Source organism: Alligator mississippiensis, chromosome 9 (assembly GCF_030867095.1).
Source record: "Alligator mississippiensis isolate rAllMis1 chromosome 9, rAllMis1, whole genome shotgun sequence".
In the NCBI taxonomy this organism is placed as follows: domain Eukaryota; kingdom Metazoa; phylum Chordata; order Crocodylia; family Alligatoridae; genus Alligator; species Alligator mississippiensis.
In genome coordinates, this window is record NC_081832.1 from 40,985,620 (window position 1) to 40,992,370 (window position 6,751).

Consider the following 6,751-nt stretch of genomic DNA (forward strand, 5'->3'; position numbering starts at 1 on the left):
ATCCCTTGGGGCGCTCTGGTGAACAGACGTTCCCCCAGATCCTGATGAGCACCCCTGGGAAACTTATAGGTGGCCACCAGATCATCCCTGAGCTTTTCCAGCCTGAAGAGTCCCATGGCTCTCAGCCTTTCATCATGAGGTCTGTTTTCCTGACCTCTGATCATGCGCGTGGCCCTTCTCTGCACTCTTTCAAGCTTCTCCACATCCTTTTTGAATTGCGGAGCCCGAAACTGGATGCAGTACTCCAGCTGCGGCCTCACCAAGGCCGAGTACAATGGGAGAATGATGTCCCGGGATTTGCTTGAGAAGCATCTGCGGATGCAAGCCTTCCTCGCCTTCCTTTGACTTTACATCTTTCAGATGCTCACAGGCAGACACCATGCTTTCCTTACTAAGCCTAGAAGCATATATAGACTATAAAGGAAGCAGAATGGAAATTTCCCATCACAGGAACAGCACAAGGCCAATACAGATTGTGCTGACGCTGCTATATGGGTGTTGGGATAAATCGAGGACCGGAGAGGGTATGGCTGAAGGAGTTTGCACTGGCTATTCTTGTGAGCAGAGCAGCCTGCAATACCACACTGCCATAAATTAGACCAGTCCTTAGTGCAGGGGCGGGCAATTATTTCAGGCAGAAGGCTGCTTACCCAGTTATGGCAGGCTGTTGAGGGCTACATGGGCAGCCCCGCCCCTTGATGGGTGCCCTGCCCCCTGGTCACCATCTTGAGACCAATGTCCCGATGACTTTGGTCCCAAGACATTGGGACATTAGTCCCATGTCCCAGGGCCAGCACCTGTGGGGCTCAATGCGGGGCATAGGCTGGCAAGGAGAAGCTGGCCTGGCTCCATGGAACCCCTGCCAGCTGGGACCCCGCGCTCCTGCCACCCTGCTCCGGGCCCTGCCGGCACTGGCCCTGGGACACCGGTGCAGGCTCTGTGCTCCCGCTGGCTCCCTGCCCACTCATTCCCAGTGCCCCCCAGCCCCACAGTACAGGCAGGGGGCAGTGCGCAGGCAGGGGCTGTCCTGAGCAGGCACAGGCAGCCCTAGGCAGGCTGCGAGCAGCTACAATGCGGGGTGCCAGCCCCGGGGTGAGTGAGGGGCCGCTTTTCCCTGTGCTCAGCACCAGCTTGTAACCCGCCTCTGCTGCCAGCCTGGGCTCTGTGCCAGCTCTGGGCTCGCCCATTGGGGCTGTATGCGGCAGCAGCAGCTGCTGCGGCCCCCCCGTGTGCCGTGCTGGGCAGTGTTGCCTGCTGCTGCCTGCCCAGAGCACATGCTGGGCAGCCCACAGGCAGTGGTGGCAAACACTGCCTGGCGCGGCAAGTGGGAATGCTGCAGCTGCTGTCGCCACACGCAGCCCCGACGGGAGAGCTCGGAGCTGCGCAGGGCCCAGGCTGGTAGTGGGGCTGGGTTACAAGGTGGTGCTGAGCGTGGGGGTGGGAAAAACGGCCCCTCGCCCGCCCCATGGCCAGCGCCGCTCGCAGCCCACCTGGGGCTGCCTGTGCCTGCTCCGGACAGCCCCGTGCAGGCTGCGCGCGGCTGCAGCAGGGAGCACCAGCCACAGTGCGGTGAAGGGCCACTTTCCTCTGTGCCAGGAAGGAGCCTGGGGAAAAGCTGCTTGCAGGGGGTGGAAAAGCGGAACCAAGGGCAGAGAAATATTAATTTTCTAAATTTTTTTAGGGGCCTCGCAGTCCGGATAGAATGGCTTCGGCCTGCGGGCTGTATTTTGCTCACCCCTACCTTAGTGCTTCTCTAACTTTTGCTGGAATTTTGTGCCAGATCCAGAGCATCCTGGAGATACAAAAGGACTTTGAAACTGCCTTTGCATGCTTCTCAACTTCTTATTTGTGTTGAGAGGTATACCACAGAATCTGGCTCCATGTTACCAACTTCCCCCTGGAACAGTAGTTCTCAGCCTTTTTCAGGGTCAGGGCACCCCCTCACCACTTTTTTGAATGTAGCAGCACCCCTGGTTGAGAACCACTATTGGTGCTGCCTCAACTTACCTTAATGCTTTTCAACTAGTTTCTGCTGTCTCCAGGTAAAAGTGCCCCATGCCTGATGCACAGCCAGCCTGGGAAGGGCTATGACTTGCACATGATACTGCTACATTAGGGCTCTGATCAGCCTAAAGCAGGTAAGGGCAGCTTTGTCTTGTAGACCTTCCTGACTGCCCTCCCCTACACTCCTCCCAGAAAAAGGCAAACAGATAGAACTGTTGTTTTCAGGAGGTGAGCTGGAGGCTGGACCAGCTATACAGGACTAACCAGCTGTTGTCTATTTTAGGCTGATCAGAGCCATAGGGCTAGAGGAGTGTGTGGGGCAATTTTACCTGGTTGCTGTCACCACTGTGGTAGCACCTGCATTTTGGCACCCTGGTTGAAAAACCATTGTACTATAGAATTTGCATAGCTGGGCTCTGTGTATGTTTAGCTGTATTAATCTCTCCTTGTAAATTAATCCCTGCTGGTGGAATTTAGTTGTCTTTGAATTTCCCCCATCAGTTTATAAAGATCTTTTTGGCAATCTGATGGCCTGAATTAAACCTGGGTGCAGTTATATTAGAACTCTATACTGATTCTTTTCCTCCATGCTGTGTTATCTTTGCATAGGTAACTCAGAATTACGCTACAGATAACTTTTTTATATTGCTCTATAGCATTAGAAACTCCAGAGCCAATTCTTGAATGTCTGCTTTCCATGTTTCTCCCTCCCATGCAGTCTGTGGCCTGAGGATTGTTTTTCCCGAGTTGTATTGATTGGCATTTGTCTTGGTTATAGTCATGGTATTGAATATCAAAGAGTAGACCCTGTTACAGAAGGATATGGATGAGTGGTGAAGCAAGGAGGCAGTGTCATAAGGGGGACCGATGTGATGAGTGTTGAGGTAAAACATGCAGGTGCTTGGTTAAGTTCTGGTCCTTTGATATCCCTTTGACTGTAGATGCTTTGTGCGTGACGCCAAATCGGGATGAGAGAGTGGCCAGTTTGCTACTGTACAGGGTACAGCAACAGTTAGCGTACAGCCACAGTTAGAGTAAATTACTATAGTGAGATTTTTGTTAATCTTACATTTTCTTTTAAGTCATCATCAGGATGAAGTGCAGTTTTTCCTTTGAACACCAGGTGGCACATGGCTCCTTTTTGCTTCTGCTTTTGGGTTCATCTCAGGGGTTGGGCTTTGGTTAATGCTACAATTCAGAGACCTTCAGGACCAATTTTCCCCAAGTTCTGAACTATTGTCTGCATGCCCCATGGTGGAGTCCTGGGGGTGGAGTTAAGATTAATAGTTGAGTTGGCAACACAGGGATGCATCTACTTTTCCTCTCACAGCAGCCTTTAGAAACACTGTTAACTGAGTTTAGGGGAAATAGGTCTTGCCTACTGTTGTTATTCCAGTATTCCTGTGTGAGATTCTGTATAGGCCCAGCAGGTGTTACTATCCAAGTAGCAGGTACTGCCAGCCATGCTTTCTACTCCTTGTACACAATTTCTCTGTGCTGATGGCCTGTATTGATAAGCTTGGTTATATAGGTTGTATTGTTCTTGACCATGATATTCCAAATGTAAACAGTGGTTCTCATTCACCTTACATTACCCTTCATTGACAATCTGTAGCATCAGCCTTATGGGGACAAGGTGCCCTTTATTATTATTCACTCCCAGATAAATTCACTGTTTACTCCTATACATCATGGATACTGTAGCCTTTATCAGATAATACTAATTACACAGACAGCACTTACTATAAACTCTTGCACTCTCGACTAATCCACCCAACACGATACTTGGCCTGTGGGCAAAGATTTCCTACTTGTCATTCTCAGGCAGGGGTAAGTCAGACACAGCAGATAAAAGAGAGGCCTTATCTCACTGGAAGTCAATGGTTCCTTAGTGGTAAAGTCTGTCCTATGTAGGGCCCAGACCATTTTAGGGTCTTACCAGGTGCGAGAGAGGATCCAGGAGTGCCCCAAGGTTGCAAACCTTGAGTGACAAGAAGAGGCTGAATCTCACCAACAATCGGTGTCCCAAATCCCTTTAAGTCGCATGGTCTGCCCACCACTATCACTTTTCTTGTCTGGATTCAGTTTTAGTTGGTTCACCTGCATCCAATCCCCAACTACAGCCCACCACTGTGAAAGAACTGAAACTGAAGAGCCTAGGTCAGATGAGAAAGAGGTAGAGCTGGGTGTCATCAGCAGGGATCCTGGTTTTCCCTGATTAAAAAACTGCATGTTCTCTGATAAACCCCCCCAAATCTGCAATTAAAATGAAATGCCACTGTGTGTGTGTGTGTGGGGGGGGGGGGGGACAATGTTTTATTGTTATATTTACAATTTTAAAGCAATTCGGAAGCCTACCAGTGCCTCAGTCACTGTAGTAAAATAAATACTAAGTAACTATACATTTTGGTATTTAGTTTTTTACCATGGAATATCAGAGCTCCCCCTGCCCCCTTAGCTTACCAGGATGCAACCCTGCCGGAGGGGGCCCCCATCTGTCAGGCCTACTGAGCCAGGTTCCCAGATCCATAGCCCCCTACCCCCCCCCACAGCAGCAGCACCCAAGCCCCAACTGCTGCCTGCAGGAGGCGATGGCCGCTGTGGCCCCAGCGTGGAGCTTGGCTCCCCCTGTCCTGTGGGTGACATGGCTGGAGTGGAGCCCATGGGAGCAGGGAGGGGGGCAGCGGGCTTGGGCGGCAGTGAACTGACTCCCTACCACTGCATGTATTTCTGAGGGGGTATGGGGGCACATGCCCTCCCAGATCTATGTGTGGGGTGGGAGCGAGGGCAGATGCAGGCTGCCTGCTGCAGGGTTGGGCTCCTCGCCCTGCTGCACTCCTCCCCTGGGGCACCTGTCACCCAGTGGGTGGGACCTGGCATGGCAGAGAAGAGTGGGGCCATGCAGAGAAGCTCCTTGCCACTGCAGGTCCTGTGCTGCCTGAGTGACACATCCCCTCCCCATCCCGCAGCAGCAAGAGGCACAACCCTGCACTGCCATCCCTGCTGCTGCCAGGTGGACAGGGGGCACATTGCCAGGGCAGCATGGGGCTTACAGTGGCAAGGACCTTCTGTGCACAGCCCTTTGCCCTGCCATGCTGGGTCCCACCCACTGGGCTGTGGAGGCCCCAGGGAGAGGCAGCAGGGCAGGAAGCCCTAGCTCTCAGCAGGCAGCCAGCACCTGTTCCCACCCCACTCACAGATCTGGGGGGCATGTGCCCCCCTGCCCCTCCAGGAGTGTGTGCAGCAGCGGGGAGCCAGCCCCACTCCTGAGCCTTCCACAGCCCTATCCTGCTCCCCACTGGGGCCCTGCAGCCATGCATTGTAGCCCTCAGCTCCAAGCCCCATGCACCACCCAGCTGGGCAGCAGCCCCAGCCCTGCCCAACACCCTCCCTTCCTCCCCTGTGGGGGCTCAATCCCCACCACCCCTGCCAGACTTACCAACCCAAGCTTCTTTCCAGGGTGCCTGGAGGCCATGTGCATCCAGATGCACATGGCGCCCCCCTGCCTGACTGCCCTTCTACTCCCTCTCAGCCCCTTGCAGGCTGTAACTAGCCTGCAGAGAGCTCGCTGCAAAAGAGCAAAATCCATGGGTTTCTCTGTTAAAATGAAAAATCCTATTTTTTCTTGGGTAAAGGGGAAAATTTGCAGTTTTTTCCATTTTTCTGTGAGAAACAAAAAACTTGGATCCCTGGTCATCAGCATACTGATGTCACCTCACTCCAGATCTCTCCACAGTCTTGCTCAGCGACTTCATATGCACGTTTGGATAGGAAGGGCAAAAAGATGGAGCTCTGGGTGACCCCATGGGCATGGTCCTGAAGGGATGATGAGTACTTGCCCTCTGGTACACCACTCTCTGGGACCTCCCAGGTAGGAAAGAGTGGAACCAATTTAGTAGTCCTCTGATTGATCAGGTAATGTAAACACTTTATTAACACTTCATGATAAGCCATCAAAGGCTACTAAAAGGTCTAGCAAGATGATCAGGGCACAATTACCACTGTCAATCTCAAGACAAAGATCATTGACCAAGGCCACAGGTACAGTCTCTGTGTTATATTCAGGATGAAAGCCAGACTGACAAGGGTGCAGATATCTGATGGCATCCAGATGCACCTGGAATTTATGGGCAACCACCCATTCAATGACCTTCCTTCAAAAGGGGAGGTTGGCAACCAGGGTAAAAACTGGGAGTCAACATCAAACAATTTAGGTCTGGCATCCTGCCCTCCCAAAGGATAGTGTTGACAACCCCTGCCAGCAGTGGTCCCAGACTCCTCTGGCTGGCTTTTTACAAATCAGGACAGACACGGGCCCAGTTCAGAACTGGTTGGCCTTACCCTCCACCTCCCCAAAGCACATCCTCTGCATCAGTGGATCAATAGAGACAGTACTGGAAATCTCAGCAGTTCTTACATCATGTTGTCTAACCCTCTTTTAAACCAAGTTAGAACACACAATGGTATAAATACACAACTTTATAAAGTGTCATTCATCGTTATCACCATTGGAAAATCACAGGTTCATTTTCTAGGGAAGACCGCCAAATAGGGACTCTTCTATGTGGAAGGATTTTTTTTTTTTTCTAGACACACGTGTTTAGAAACTGTTTTTAAATTGCAAGCTTAATTTCTGCAGAATTTGTGATCCAGAACCTTTCTCCTCTTGCCCTCTCATGCTGTGAGAAAAGATTCCTAATGCACCTTTAAGTGCAATCACTGGAGGTTCAAAATGCCCTTCATCACA